Raw genomic sequence first — 17,496 nt, forward strand, 5'->3', positions numbered from 1 at the left:
CGACATATCTCTGTGATTTAATTGCATAGAAATTCAAAGTTGGAAAATTGCGAAATTTTCGCCAAATTTCCATTTTTTTCAAAAATAAACGCAAGTTATATCAAATAATTTTTTTCCACTATCATGAAGTACAATATGTCTCGAGAAAACAATGTCAGAATCACTGGGATCCATTGAAGCGTTCCATAGTTATAAACTCATAAATGGACAGTGGTCAGAATTGTAAAAATTGGCCTGGTCATTAACATGCAAACCACCCTTGGGGGTAAAGGGGGTACTTAGCAAAATCATGCTGACAGGTTTGCTTTAAATTGAATTTATTGAAATTTGCAGGCCCCTATGAATTCAAACATTTTGCAATTTGATTTGTGAGGATCGCCAAAAAGAAAAAAAATGCCCTGCCCATTTCATACAGTGTTGAAGCTATAGATAGTCATATGGTCTAATGCTGCCAATCAAAGGGATTACTTTGTATAAAGGTTACGCAGATAATTCAGACACCTTTTTGGAGTGATTTTACACTAATGTGAGGAAGTTAGAGCTCAGCAATAGGGACAGAAAGACCTGAAACATTTTCCAAATACTCTAGTAGGTAACATGCAGAACAACTGCAATACAATGAGAATAGTAATCTTAAATCAAAATTACAATATATTCTGAGTGTGAATATTTTTTTTTATAAAATAGCCCTTGGTTCCTCTATGGCAACAAGGCCAGGGTGCAAATTCCACTTCAGCACGCTCTCCTTATAATTTTATCCCTACACTAACATGTTCAAAAAAGTGAAATTGCAACATAAAATCAATTTTTAGAATTCAAATCTAACATTAAAAAAATATTAAGTTGTAAATTTTTCCCCGAGCTAAGAGCTGCGCAATTCCAGTTATTCCATTTCATTGGTTACATGAGAAATGTTCCAGTTAGGAAAGGGAGAACATGAGAGCCTAAAAGAAATATGAAGAAACATCAATAACAGGTATTTGATCAGTAAACATATGAAAGGAAAATGGGTCAGTACATATCATATATTGTTTTGCTTATTGAAGTCACAGCACAGTTTTCTGTTAGACAGTTTATGCGTATGGTGGGGGCTTACCTACATAATTAATTAACTTCACCAAGGAATGTGCTGTGGTGTTTAAGAAGCTTGCTAAGAACTGAAAGGTAAATAGAATTACCTGGTAGCGTGCCGACCACAAAATAATTTTATTTTCTTTGTGGTTAGTGTTGCACAAATGATACCATGTTTTAGTGATTACTTTATAGGTGGTAGCTAGAGATGAGCAAACCTTTTAAAATTGGATTTAACCAGCTAGGCCGAATTCTTCTCCCCCAAAAAATCAATTTGTGGTTCATAAATTTGCATCAAATCACATAGCTAAAAAGCATTTAATTGCCTGGAAAATATGTGCGCAATTGGCACAGTTCAGTTACAGAGCAAGCTCAACCCTTATGCTATACTTCTTGGTGTAAGCGACAGGGTATTGTATCTAGCGTCAAAGAGCTCTCTCTTGGCTCAGTATCTGCTTTATTCGTGTGTGCGGTTAGCACCATTTAGTTGCAGAGTTATTCCAATCCACATGTTATAATCCCTGTGATGTTAACAGGGTATTACACTTTACATACTCGTGCCGTTCCTCTCAGTGAAGTAACTGAGCTTGGTACTCAGTGTACATTGAATGCCGTTAACTCTGTGTGTTCAAGGTAACGCTTGCTGTTGTGTTCCGTTATTATTCACACTAGTAGCAGGGTTCTTCTCTGCATGGTGGACCCCGGGTTGTGATTGCACTTTATTTTTATATTTTATTTAGTGCAATCTGCCAGCCACAGCAGTACACTAGCGCCAGGGTCTGGCTAGTAATGGTGGACGAGCTGCAGCTTCAGCGGTACACCAGCAGCTAGAGGGCAGGTTGTCCACTCTTGAGCAGGCAACTTCAGCTATGGATCTTACCACAGTGGTAGGACAAGCAGCCAGCAAAGCCGCCACTATGGTTTCTGCTGCACCCCTTGACCCACTTTTTTCTTGCTTTTCGCTGCCCGATAAGTTTTCGGGGAACAGCAAAGCTTGCAGGGGTTTTGTGAACCAGTGCTCAATTCAGCTGGAGCTACTGGCCTAACGATTGACATCCGAGTGGGCCAAGGTCGGATTTGTGGTGTCCCTTTTGATCAACAGGGTTTAGGAGTGGGCTACACCATTATGGGAGCGCAATGATCTGGTGGTCCAGAATGCCTCCCATTTTCTGGATGCTCTGTGACAGGTCTTCTTGGGACATCGGATTACCCATGATGCTGCACTCCAACTCTTGGCGTCAACCCAGGGCTCCTCCATGGTCAGACAGTTTGCCATCCAATTCCAGACTTTAGCTTCCGAGTTGGAGTGGTCAGATAAGGTCCTGATCCCCGTATTTTGGATGAATCTTGCTGACCATGTAAAGGATGCTTTGGCCAATAGGGAGATTCCTACTACTCTGGAGGACTTAATATCTGTGTCCACTTGCATCGATCTTCGACACGCTGAGCAAAGATTAGAGCAAGCCCACTGTTGACATAGGATTCGTTTAGCCCCAAACTTTGGTAAGCCTTTGGAATGTCCGTCCCTGACGAGCGATCATGTGGAGCCTAAGGAAGTTCAACTGGTGGAATTTAACTCCCGTCCCGTACATCCACAACCAACCTGCTTGGTCAGTAGGCAGGCAGGCCATTATGCCAATAAGTGTCCCAGGCATGAGGGACGACCGCGTCTAGTGGCTATCGGAGGAGGCTCTCTTGACACTGTATATTTGTCCTCCAAGTTAACCTTTAAGGCTTCCCTGTCATATGGGTCAACTACTCTCTCTACAGAGGCCTGCGTGGATTCTGGGGCTGAGGGCAATTTTTTCTCTTCCACCTTTGCCCAACGGCACGCAATTCCCTTAGTGATGCTGCCAAAGCCAGTCACTATCTGGGTGGTTAATGGGTCTGTCCTTCCTACTCAGATTACTCAGACCTGCCCCCTGGACGATTTCACGGTATGAGCGACAAATTTCAAAAATGATTCTTTCAGCAGTGCCAGGAACAAGAACTAAAAGAGCCACCAGGTCAGAATGCAGCATTAGTGCCGCACAAGGTGGCTCCTTTAGTTACAAAGGCCTGGGGAGGGGGTGACAGGTTCCTTTTAACACATTGCAAGCACCTAGGCTGATGAGGAGAGGTCACATCAGGGTCACAAGCTCGAAAGCAGCACCAAGGACCGCACAACCATGGTGATCAAGCTTTTAGCCTTTTCTCTTTATCATCTATTTCGTAGTATATACAGTATAGTTTAGTATACATATATGATATAAAGAGATCTCACTGCGCATATGTCTTAGATATGCAAATACACAGTACATGTGTGGGTATATATGTCCATCTACATATTCTTGTGTGCATGTATATATTATGTGTGTTCTAAGTTTACACCATTAGTGTTCATATACAGGAGAGGCCCCTGTTTCAGAAGCAATATATGGGCCCTTTGCAGTACAGCAGCTCATCATAAGTCACAATTCCGCCTTCTCTGGAGGTAAAAATGGCCCCATTGCCTTTTAGCTGCACAGATTGCACCAATGTGCTGTCAAACCTGATATATATATATATATATATACACACACAAATATATACTTCTATGTGTATGTATGAAAAAAATGATTTATTCATATACACTGTGTTCCAAATTATTATGCACAAAGAGTTTAGGAGTGATAAGATTAGAATTTTTTTGTTTGTCATTTAAACGAAGTGTGTCAGGGCTCTTTATATCACTGAAAGCAATTGCAGATACCTGTGCAAATTAGTTTGGCAGGTGTGTCCAAATAAAGGCAAGACTACTTAAGAAGGCTGTTCCACATTATTAAGCAGCCTACATTTTTTGCCAAAATGGGAAAGAAAAAGGATGTGTCGGCTGCTGAGAAGCAACAAATTGTGGAGTATTTAGGTCAAGGCATGACTACAATCAACATTGCCAAGACACTTCATCGTGATCATCGCACAATCAAGAAGTATGTAGCTGATTCCCAGCACAAACGTGTGCTGGGAAAATTGAGGACTCTTTCCAACAGGCCATTGCATAAGGTTAAAAGAGCAGCTGCAAAAATGCCTTGTCATAGCAGCAGACAAGTTTTTGAAGCTGCTGGTGCCTCCAACGTCCCCAGAACAACAAGATGCAGGGTCCTTCAGAGGTGCGTAAGCCATCCTGTCGACCACCTCTATCCACTGCACACAATCAGAAACAGCTCCAGTGGGCCAAACAATACATGAAGACTGACTTCCAAACTGTTTTGTTCACCGATGAGTGCCGTGCAACGCTCGATGGTCCAGATGTATGGAGTGGAGGAAAACACGGCTAAGGCGCCAACAAGGAGGAGGTGGAGTAATGTTTTGGGCTGGAATCATGGGGAGAGAGATTGTCGGCCCCTTTATGATCCCTGAAGGGGTAAAGATGAACTCAATAATCTATGTGGAGTTTCTAAAGCAACACTTCCTGCCATGGTTCAAGAGGAAGAACCGTGCTTTCCACAGCAAGATCATTTTCATGCATGATAATGCACCGTCTCATGCTGCAAAAAACACATCTGCATCTCTAGATGCTATGGGCATAAAAGAGGACAAACTTATGGTGTGGCCACCATCTTCCCCTGACCTCAACCCCATTGAGAACATCTGGAGCATCATCAAAAGGAGTGTCTATGATGGCGGGAGGCAGTTCACATCTAAGCAACAGCTCTGGGAGGGTATTCTGTCCACATGCAAAACAATTGAAGCAGAAACCATCCAAAAACTGACAAATTCAATGGACGAGAGAGTTCAGAAGCTTCTTTCGAACAAGGGGTCCTATGTGCAAATGTAACATCACCTAGAATAAAGTTTTCACTTGAAAACTGTTTGATTTCATTTTGTAATAAGCTGATAATGCTTATAACTTCACAATTGACCATTTTTTGTTCAAAATAAAAAAAAAAGGTTGAAAACTCTGCTGTGCATAATAATTTGGAACATGCATTTTGAGTTTATTTTTTTTTTAAAAGATACTGTTTTCATAGGCAGTTTGTTCCAAAACATTGCAATTATACTAGAATAGTAGATGACTGGAAAATAACAATCACTGCAATTCAGATAGGTAATTTAGAGAAAATATGAGGAAATATTATTTGCATAATAATTTGGAACACAGTGTACATACACTTTAATATTTTGATGCAGAGTGATATATACATATATATATGAAACTTTGAAGGGTTTGTCCACTATTCTAACAAGCCCCTCTCCGTCTGTATGTTTACTCAATTCTAGTGCCTGCACGTTCCAATGGTGTCGGCACGATGTCTGATGGCGATTGTACCCTGTGGTCAATCAGTGGCCGCATCAATCTCCCCACCTTCTAAGCAACCTCTTATATCTGTAGGAAGTGAGTGTTGCTGCATTTTTTTAAAAATAACAAATGTAAGCCATTTTTCCTAAGGCGAAGACAGTGAAGCAGCCACTGATTGTCCACAGGGTTCGCATAATGACACTGTCACAAAATCGCTGTGAGAGAAACTGTGGTGACACCATTGGAAGTTCACTCTCTATGTGTAATGTGTGGAATCACAAATCTGCATTCACACTGAGTGATTACAGATTTGTAGACTATAGTTTACACTGTGCATTTTACAGATTCCAAACAGTTTTTGTATCATATATTAAATGGATTGTTCAGTACTTGTCCATTACTTTATATTTATGGTCTTTCCTTTGGTTATGTCATCACTGGGGTGGGTGAAGACACTGGCACACGCAGACCCATTCTAATGAATATGTACAGTATGTGCACATGTCAGTGTGTTTACACCGACCATGTATCCTTGTGCAAAACACGATGACATTTATGTCTTTTACCCGCTGCATGGGCTGCAAAACGTTCAACCCTAATGACACACTGATGACATCCGCGTATCATCAGTGTGGCAGTCCTAGCACTTGTGAATCAGCGTACAATTAGCGCTGTTCCCAAGCGCCAGGTGGTGAACAATGCCCTTGTTGTCCCCTGCCAGTGCTGCAAGCGGCATGAGCAGGGGACTATGATGAGAGTAGTAGTCAGATACTGCTGTGAATAAAAAACTTATACTCAACTGTCCGAAGTGTCCCCTGCTGTAACCCATGTAACCACTGATGCCGAGAAGCATAAGCACGCATGCACACGCATGAACACCCACGCATGCAAGCATCATGAGCACACATGCACGAGCATGCACATGCATGGATGCATGCACAAGCGCAGCGCCCCAGAGTCCTAGAGTCCTAGTCGTTGCAGTATTGTCGCTCTGCCACAAGGGGGAGTGATGGTACTTCTGATGGCACTAAAGGAGTTCACCTGACCAGGTATCACAGTCACACACTACACTTCACACTCCGGCCACCAGGGGGAGCAAAAGGTTCTATGTATTAGGCCACTCCTCACACTCTGGTAAAACTGGGAGTCGGATAGGAAGTTAGAGAGAAGCTGACTGGGTTTTGCCCAGGTAACATCTAGTGAGAGAGAGAGTTGCTTGGGAAGACTCAGGGATGTCCCTGTCAGAGGTGGGATCCTGGCAGTGGCCTAGCATGAGATCGTTACGGAGCCGTGCCTGCACCTCATTGCGGCGGCATCCTAAGAAAGGACACGAAGCAAAGTATATTGTGGAGAAGTGAGAAACGAGATCACAGCACAAAGGAGATAGAACCAGGAGGAGTCGTGCCCCAAGATCGACAACATCCTTCTGAGGCGCGTAGCCGGCGGCCGGAACGCTGAGGAAGTAATAGGCTCTACGCATTACTTTGAACTACGGCAGGGCAGTTAACTTTAGGTTGGCTGTCTCACCTTTACACCTAATGAAGACAACGGAGGCAATTGTGGGAGAGGGGCGTCTCTAGGGTCCCTATAAAATAACTCCAGGCCTACCCCATCATACGGGTGCATCCTATCCAAACCATCTGGGGGATGGAGAGAAAGAACAGAAACATACACGACAGTTGTGAGGAGTATCCCGTGCTGCTCAGCAGGGAAGTACTACAACACACAGGTGCTAGTAGGAAGGCTACTGATTTCCACCTGCAAAGGGAACTCTGGATGTGCCTTCGGACCGGCCGGTCTCAGCCAGCCCTGTTAGCAGTGCTGTGAATTGCGGATGCCGAAGCCTTCAGTAAAGAGGTAAAGAGACTGCAACCCTGTGTCCTCGTTATTTACTGCGACCTACACCATCACCATCTACCTACTGGGAAGCCCTGGGGACATACTTCACCTGTGGGAAGGTATACCATCTAGCTGCCATTCCATCACCCCAGTGGACCCCTAGCAGCGTCGGTCACCCTGACCGAATACCACAGGTGGCGTCACGAACAGTTGACAAACTCTCACCTACACCTTTATTTGGGCGCCCCTTAGCAGGGCCACGGACCGGGTCGGGCCACCGTGACACCCCTAGAACCGAGACCGAGGGACCCGGTACCGAGTACCCCGCTGCCCTGCATTTGGTGGCCGCTCCACAAACATAGACATTCTTTTTTTAAAAAATAATTAATATGTACACATGTACATACCTTTGTAGTGCGGAAAGCTATGAATGTAGAAACATGGAAGTAGTTGCAGCCCTTTTTTCTATATAGGCATCACTGCCTATGTACCTACCTCTTTATTTAACAAAAAAAAAAATTGTGATGTCATTTCTGTCCAACCTCATCTTTTACATTTGTCCAACCCACACTCCATTACACACAGATAGATAGATATGAGATAGACAGATAGATATGAGATAGATAGATAGATAGATAGATAGATAGATAGATAGATAGATAGATAGATAGATAAAATGCCTTGCAAAAGTATTAGGCTCTAATTATTAGGCTAGAACTTTTCAACCTTTTCCCACATATCATGCTTCAAACATAAAGATGCCAAATGTAACTTTTTGTGAAGAATCAACAAGTGGAACACAATTGTGAAGTTGAACGAAACTTATTGGTTATTTTAATTTATTTTAATACTTTGTTGCGCCAAGTCGCTTGGGGTATGTCTCTATCAGTTTTGTACATCGAGAGACTAAAATTCTTGCCCATTCTTCCTTGGTAAACAGCTCGAGCTCAGTGAGGTTTGTTGGAGATCATTTGTGAACAGCAGTTTTCAGCTTTCCACAGATTCTCGATTGGATTGTGGTCTGGACTTTGACTTGGCCATTTGAACACCCAAATACGTTTATTTGTAATCCATTCCATTGTATACTATTGTAACCATTCCAATTTAAAATAACCAATAAATTCAACTTCACAATTTTGTTCCACGTGTTGTTGATTCTTCACCAAAAATTTACATTTGGTATCTTTATGTTTGAAGCATGATTTGTAGGTAAAGGTTGAAAAGTTCCAGGGAGCCGAATACTTTCACAAGGCCCTGTAGATAGATAGATAAATATATAGATAGATATATCCATATATATATATCCATGTTTCTTAATGAACAATATGTTTCATTAAAAAAAAAAAAAATGGTTTGGGCTCCCAAGCAATTCTGTGCCAGAGAGGGAAAGCCAGTCTCCGATGAGTGAAGTGTCCGGAGACCGGAAGTGACATCAATGGAAGCAGTATGGCCGTGCATGTAACCTCATGCCGAGGTGTAGGCGGTCTGCGGCTTAATGAGGATTGTAAACAATGCGATCACATGCATTGTTGGTACTACAAAATAAAACCTCTCACAAAGCATTAAGTTGAGTGCCAGGTTCTTCTATCTATTATCACATGGTGTGGGAACCTACCTGAGCACCACCATTAGTAGTGCACACATATTTAGCCTAAGAGAGGGAAAGCCGATGGCCGGGGGCCAATATTTGTAGCCTGGGAAGGGGGTAATACCTATGGCCCCCTCCCAGGCTATGAATATCAGCCCACAGCTGTCTTCATAGCCTTTACTGGCTATTAAAATAGGGGAACCACAAAAAAAATTACATGGAGTCCCCCTATATTTTATAGCCAGAAAAGCTACGCAGACAGCTGCGGGCTGATATTCATAGCCTCGGAAGGGGTCATGGATATTTACCCCCCTGGCAACAAATACCAGCCTACAGCAGCCCCAGAAATGGCGCATCTCTAAGATGCGACAATTCTGGCACTTAGCCCCTCTCTTCCCACTCCCGTGTAGTGGTGGGATATAGGGTAATAAGGGGTTAATGTCACCTTGCTATTGTAATTATGCTCAGTTAATAATGGAGAGGCGTCAATATGACGCCTATCCATTATTAATCCTATAGTAGGTAAGGGTTAAAAAAACCACACACACATAAGACTAAAGTATTTTAATTAAAAAAAACACAACACAGTTTTCATATTTTTATTGCACGCCCAGATCCAAGCGGCGCCCTCAGTCTCCTATAATAAAAAGCAAAAAAATAAACCAACTGTATACTCTCTGTCTGACGCAGTCCAATTAATAACGAGTGTCCCAAGATGATTTCCCCTATAGAACAGTGACATCAGGTGATTTCACTGCTCTATAGGGCCTTCCAGTGATGTACCGACAGGAAACAATGGCTCCTGCAGTGCATCACTGAGGTTACCTGACTTCAGGCTCTCACTTTACAGCAATGCTGCGTGAGGGTTAGGGTTAGGGTTACGGGACCTCTTTCCTGGCGGCGGAGGAATACACAGCGTAGGATTACCTCCGCCTGTCATTTCATCACTGGAGCCCCTGTAGAGCACTGATATCACCCGATGTCAGTGTTCTACATGAGAGATCGACATGGGACCCTCGTTATTAATTGGACTACGGCGGAAAGGTAAGTATAGGTTGGTTTATTATTTTATTTTTATTAAAGGAGGTAAGGGTTTCGGGGAATTAGGTGATTGGTAAGTATGTAATCTATGTTATGTGTTGTATGTTACATGTATGTTCTGTATGCTATATGTTGTATGTTCATAGCCTCAGAAGGTTTTTTTTACATTCAACACATTAGCTACTACTACTGTCCCATCATTGGCTAATGTGTCACTCACAGACAGTGTAGCAGGCATAGCCCGATGGGACTTGTAGTCCGCACAGCTCACAGACCCCTGCACAGCCCGCAGACCCCCCTGTACAGCCTGCAGACCCACTGTACTGCCCCACAGAACCCCGCACAGCCCGCAGACCCCAGCACCCGCCCACAGCCAAGTCACTCTTGATAAGTGACCGCTGTCTGTGGAGGCTGGGTCACGCCTGCTGATGATGTCATGTCAATTTCCAGAGTCAGGAAATTGACGTGACGTAGGTGGATATTAGCAGTGGCTGCAGCTTGGGGGGTCACGTGACACAGACTCAGCCACTGGCATAGCGCAGCTCACAGGCAGTATCGGCAACAGAAGGTATTTACAGAATTCATTAGGTGCCCTGCGGGGATACATTGGGGAGTTAATTGAAAGTAGTGGACAACCCCTTTAACAAGTGTCTAGCAGACACTTGGGTGCTAAATAGTAAAGTAAAAACATTCTCATTTCAATCTGTCAGCAATAGCACCACATGAAAGAGAAATGTCATAATGACCTGGGAAAGAAAATAATTTCTTTACACAAGAAAGGTGAAGGCTACACGATCAGTATAACTTTACTTATCAGTCAGAATACTGGTGTAAAAGTGATCCAAAAATTTAACAAAGATGTAGCTCCATCCATCTCTCTGAGTCATCCAGGCTGACCATAGTTAGTTACTGCAGTTTGATAAAGCAGTAGAAAACTGAACTGGGATGAGTTTTTCCCAAGACATAACACAGTGTACAATGCAGAGTAATGACATGCATGGGTGTCATCCATGAAAAAAGCCTCCCTAAAGCTCATGCACACAAATTTCTGCCTACAATTTGCCATGGCCCATGATGAAAAATATCATACCTACTGGGACTTCATACTCTTTAGCGATGAGACCAAGGTAAATGTTTTTGGAACTGATGTGATCAAAACTGTATGGTGTCATAAAGGTGAGGAGTATAAAAATGCATTGTGCGTACAGTGAAACATGGTGCTTTCAGTGTTCTTATGCAAAGCTGTATGAGTGTTGCTGGTATCGGGTAGCCATATTTCAGTTATGGTATCATGAATTGACAGATGTACTGCTCTATTTTGAGAGAGAAGATGCTGCAGTCACTCTGTGTCCTTGGTAGACATGCACTTTTACAACACGACAATGATCCTACACACAAATCTAAGGCCACTGTTGCATTTCTGAAGAATAAAGTGTGAAAATGGTTCAGTGACCAAGTATGTCTCCTGATCTGAACCAACCAAACATCTATACGGAATTCTAAAATTACAAGTTGAGTGTCATTTCCGTCCAGCATCCAGTCTATCCAAGCAAAGTTGATTGTAATCAATAGCTCTTGGAATAAAAACAAATTCCGCAATTGCAAGTGTTACAAAAATGTTCCTGTTCTGAGATAATGTTATAAATTTGCTCCTGCTGTGTACTGTGAAATGTCTGTGTCTGTGCAGGAACATGGTCTGATCATACCACAGCTCCTGGTCAAGGGAGGAAGCAAAAGAGTATACAGACAGGACATCATGGGAAATACTGCTTGATCAGGTAAAAAATTTTCCCTGCCTGTTTAATAACATGTTTTACCTCACAGAAAGAATCAGCTGTGACCCAATGCTGTCCTGTCTGTATCCTCTCTTTTGTTGCCTCTCTGCCCAGGAGATGTTCAGACCATGTTACTGTACAGTCAGACACAGCCATTACACTGTACACAGTCGGGGCACATTGATAAGGTTATTGTCATGGTTCTCAATGGCGAGAGAACATAGCCCAGCATATATGAGAACTAGCTCTTGGAAGATGGAAACTATACTGACCATGAACTAAACCTGCCGCACAACTAGAAGTGGCCGGGTAGCATGCCTACGTTTTTTAACCCTAGATGTCCAGCGCCAGCCGGAGAACTACCTAATCCTAGCAGAGGAAAAGACAGTCCTGGCTCACCTCTAGAGAAATTTTCCCAAAAGGCAGACAGAGGCCCCCACATATATTGGCGGTGATATTAGATGAAATGACAAACGTAGTATGAAAATAGGTTTAGCAAAATCGAGGTCCGCTTTCTAGATAGCAGGAAGACAGAAAGGACACTTTCATGGTCAGCAGAAAACCCTATCAAAACACCATCCAGAAATTCCTTTAAGACTCTAGCATTAACTCATAACACCAGAGTGGCAATTTCCGATCACAAGAGCTTTCCAGACACAGTAACGAAACAGCAGCTGTGAACAGGAACAAAATGCAAAAACACACAAGGACAAAAGTCCAACTTAGCTGGGAGTTGTCTAGTAGCAGGAACAAGCACAGAAGGCTTCTGATTACATTGTTGACCGGCAAGAAACTGACAGAGGAGCAAGGTTATATAGCGACTCCCACATCCTGATAGGAGCAGGTGAACAGAGGGGATGATGCACACAAGTTCAATTCCACAAGTGGCCACCGGGGGAGCCCAGAATCCAATTTCACAACAGTACCCCCCCCTCAAGGAGGGGGCACCGAACCCTCACCAGAACCACCAGGGCGATCAGGATGAGCCCTATGAAAGGCACGGACAAGATCGGAGGCATGAACATCAGAGGCAGTGACCCAAGAATTATCCTCCTGACCGTATCCCTTCCATTTGACCAGATACTGGAGTCTCCGTCTGGAAACACGAGAGTCTAAGATCTTTTCCACAACGTACTCCAACTCACCCTCAACCAACACCGGAGCAGGAGGCTCAACGGAAGGCACAACCGGTACCTCATACCTGCGCAACAATGACCGATGAAAAACATTATGAATCGAAAAGGATGCAGGGAGGTCCAAACGGAAGGACACAGGGTTAAGAATCTCCAATATCTTGTACGGGCCGATGAACCGAGGCTTAAACTTAGGAGAAGAAACCCTCATAGGGACAAAACGAGAAGACAACCACACCAAGTCCCCAACACAAAGCCGAGGACCAACACGACGACGGCGGTTGGCAAAAAGCTGAGTCTTCTCCTGGGACAACTTCAAATTGTCCACCACCTGCCCCCAAATCTGATGCAACCTCTCCACCACAGCATCCACTTGACCGGAGGAAAATCGAGGATGAAACCCCAAATTACAGAAAAACGGGGACACCAAGGTGGCAGAGCTGGCCCGATTATTGAGGGCGAACTCCGCCAAAGGCAAAAAGCAACCCAATCATCCTGATCCGCAGACACAAAACACCTCAAATATGTCTCCAAGGTCTGATTAGTCCGCTCGGTCTGGCCATTAGTCTGAGGATGGAAAGCAGACGAAAAAGACAAATCTATGCCCATCCTAGCACAGAATGCCCGCCAAAATCTAGACACGAATTGGGTCCCTCTGTCAGAAACGATATTCTCAGGAATACCATGCAAACGAACAACATTTTGAAAAAACAGAGGAACCAACTCGGAAGAAGAAGGCAACTTAGGCAAGGGAACCAGATGGACCATCTTAGAGAAACGGTCACACACCACCCAGATGACAGACATCTTCTGAGAAACAGGCAGATCCGAAATAAAATCCATCGAGATGTGCGTCCAAGGCCTCTTCGGGATAGGCAAGGGCAACAACAATCCACTAGCCCGAGAACAACAAGGCTTGGCCCGAGCACAAACGTCACAAGACTGAACAAAGCCTCGCACATCTCGTGACAGGGAAGGCCACCAGAAGGACCTTGCCACCAAATCCCTGGTACCAAAGATTCCAGGATGACCTGCCAACGCAGAAGAATGAACCTCAGAGATGACTCTACTGGTCCAATCATCAGGAACAAACAGTCTACCAGGTGGGCAACGATCAGGTCTATCCGCCTGAAACTCCTGCAAGGCCCACCGCAGGTCTGGAGAAACGGCAGACAATATCACTCCATCTTTAAGGATACCTGTGGGCTCAGAATTACCAGGGGAGTCAGGCTCAAAACTCCTAGAAAGGGCATCCGCCTTAACATTCTTAGAACCCGGTAGGTACGACACCACAAAATTAAACCGAGAGAAAAACAACGACCAGCGCGCCTGTCTAGGATTCAGGCGCCTGGCAGACTCAAGGTAAATTAAATTTTTGTGGTCAGTCAATACCACCACCTGATGTCTGGCCCCCTCAAGCCAGTGACGCCACTCCTCAAAAGCCCACTTCATGGCCAAAAGCTCCCGATTCCCAATATCATAATTCCGCTCGGCGGGCGAAAATTTACGGGAAAAAAAGCACAAGGTCTCATCACGGAGCAGTCGGAACTTCTCTGCGACAACACCGCCCCAGCTCCGATTTCAGAAGCGTCGACCTCAACCTGAAAAGGAAGAGCAACATCAGGCTGACGCAACACTGGGGCGGAAGAAAAGCGGCGCTTGAGCTCCCGAAAGGCCTCCACAGCATCAGGGGACCAATCAGCAACATCAGCACCCTTACATCCCCAGCTTAACACAGACATAGCTCTCCAGTCGAGGACTGGGTTATGAGATTGCAGCCATGGCAATCCCAGCACCAAAACATCATGTAGATTATACAGCACCAGAAAGCGAATAACCTCCTGGTGATCCGGATTAACACACATAGTCACTTGTGTCCAGTATTGTGGTTTATTACTAGCCAATGGGGTGGAGTCAATCCCTTTCAGAGGTATCGGAGCCTCCAGTGGCTCCAAATCATACCCACAGCGTTTGGCAAAGGACCAATCCATAAGACTCAAAGCAGCGCCAGAGTCGACATAGGCGTCTGCGGTAATAGATGACAAAGAACAAATCAGGGTCACAGATAGAATAAACTTAGACTGTAAAGTGCTAATTGAAACAGACTTGTCAGGCTTCTTAGTACGCTTAAAGCATGCTGATATAACATGAGTTGAATCACCACAATAGAAGCACAACCCATTTTTTCGTCTAAAATTCTGCCGCTCGCTTCTGGACAGAATTCTATCACATTGCATATTTTCTGGCGTTTTCTCAGTAGACACCGCCAAATGGTGCACAGGTTTGCGCTCCCGCAGACGCCTATCGATCTGAATAGCCATCGTCATGGACTCATTCAGACTCGCAGGCACAGGGAACCCCACCATAACATCCTTAATGGCATCAGAGAGACCTTCTCTGAAAATCGCCGCCAGGGCGCACTCATTCCACTGAGTAAGCACAGACCATTTGCGGAATTTTTGGCAGTATATTTCAGCTTCATCTTGCCCCTGAGACAAGGACATCAAGGCCTTTTCCGCCTGAAGCTCTAAATGAGGTTCCTCATAAAGCAACCCCAAGGCCAGAAAAAACGCATCCACATTGAGCAACGCAGGATCCCCTGGTGCCAATGCAAAAGCCCAGTCTTGAGGGTCGCCCCGGAGCAAGGAAATTACAATCCTGACCTGCTGTGCAGGGTCTCCAGCAGAGCGAGACTTCAGGGACAAAAACAATTTGCAATTATTTTTAAAATTTTGAAAGTGAGATCTATTCCCCGAGAAGAATTCAGGCAAAGGAATTCTAGGCTCAGACATAGGTGCATGAACAACAAAATCTTGCAAATTTTGTACCTTTGTGGCGAGATTATTCAAACCTGTAGCTACACTCTGAAGATCCATTTGAAACAGGTGAACACAGAGCCATTCAAGGATTAGAAGGAGAGAAAGAGAGGAAGGCTGCAGTATAGGCAGACTAGCAAGTGATTCAATTAAGAGCACACTCAGAACTAGAGGAAAAAAAAAAAAAAAAAAAAAATTGTAGCAGACTTCTTTTTTCTCTCCTTTCTCAGCCAGTAATTTAACTCTTTTTTGGGCCGGTCAAACTGTCATGGTTCTCAATGGCGAGAGAACATAGCCCAGCATATATGAGAACTAGCTCTTGGAAGATGGAAACTATACTGACCATGAACTAAACCTGCCGCACAACTAGAAGTGGCCGGGTAGCATGCCTACGTTTTTTAACCCTAGATGCCCAGCGCCAGCCGGAGAACTACCTAATCCTAGCAGAGGAAAAGACAGTCCTGGCTCACCTCTAGAGAAATTTTCCCAAAAGGCAGACAGAGGCCCCCACATATATTGGCGGTGATATTAGATGAAATGACAAACGTAGTATGAAAATAGGTTTAGCAAAATCGAGGTCCGCTTTCTAGATAGCAGGAAGACAGAAAGGACACTTTCATGGTCAGCAGAAAACCCTATCAAAACACCATCCAGAAATTCCTTTAAGACTCTAGCATTAACTCATAACACCAGAGTGGCAATTTCCGATCACAAGAGCTTTCCAGACACAGTAACGAAACAGCAGCTGTGAACAGGAACAAAATGCAAAAACACACAAGGACAAAAGTCCAACTTAGCTGGGAGTTGTCTAGTAGCAGGAACAAGCACAGAAGGCTTCTGATTACATTGTTGACCGGCAAGAAACTGACAGAGGAGCAAGGTTATATAGCGACTCCCACATCCTGATAGGAGCAGGTGAACAGAGGGGATGATGCACACAAGTTCAATTCCACAAGTGGCCACCGGGGGAGCCCAGAATCCAATTTCACAACAGGTTATCTCAGCGCAGGTACATTTTTTAACCAATTGTGGAACTTATTTTTATTTCAAGATATGTTGAGTAAAATGTATTTTGTTCATGAGAAAACTCCTGGACTGATTTTGTGCTCTGAGCTCAGACCTCAGGCTTTCGGGAGGCATTAAAAAGAGGTTTTAACAATTTTTTTCAAAAGGTAAAAGCATTCCAAAGTTAATAAGTGAAGTGACATGTCAGAATCTAAAAATGTGACTGCATCCTGAAGTCCTAAATAGATCATATCATTAAGGCTTTAAAAGTACAGGTACAGGTGGCATATCCAGCAGCATATGGAGGCATATGTGTAGATGATCAGCTGCGGTTCTAGAGCAGCTCAAAATGGCAAGTAGCAGCCTCAAACCTATAAAAAGGATAGCATCTGAATTATGTGCTACATGAAGGTGATCAAAAATTCCCAGGGGAAACGGAAGAAAAGCGGTCCAAAACTCACCAAGTTCTACCCAGCGTCTAAAAGCACTCGAGTTGGCGATGGCAGGTCTCTGAACAGTGTGTGTTCACTATCCAACAAAGTGGCATCCAGAATTTTCAGAGAGAAGAATGACCCTCTGCTGGCCTCTTCTGTGAGCAGCCCAGCCTCCACTTCATTGATTGGAGGATTTGCAGACTAATCCTTTAATACCACTGAGGCTACATCGGAGACTGGACTAGGCCTTATCACGACCGCTGTTACACCATCACTTCCCCCAACCCACAGACCTAGAGCATCTCTAAAAGCAAACAGCAGTCTCACGACAGAGTACACCATGCGGATTCTTTTGGCAGAGCTTAAATACTCTATCCAGAAAGATTTACATTACCCCTTTAACAACTTACAAAAATGAATTTCTTATTTAGGAGACCATACATCTCATGTAGAAAGCAAAATGGCAGAACTAACAGTCACTTATAATGAAATAGTGGATTTGGTGACTGCAATAGATGAGTAAGTCGAGGCCATTA

This window comes from Ranitomeya variabilis, chromosome 2 (genome assembly GCF_051348905.1).
Source record: "Ranitomeya variabilis isolate aRanVar5 chromosome 2, aRanVar5.hap1, whole genome shotgun sequence".
Classification (NCBI taxonomy): domain Eukaryota; kingdom Metazoa; phylum Chordata; class Amphibia; order Anura; family Dendrobatidae; genus Ranitomeya; species Ranitomeya variabilis.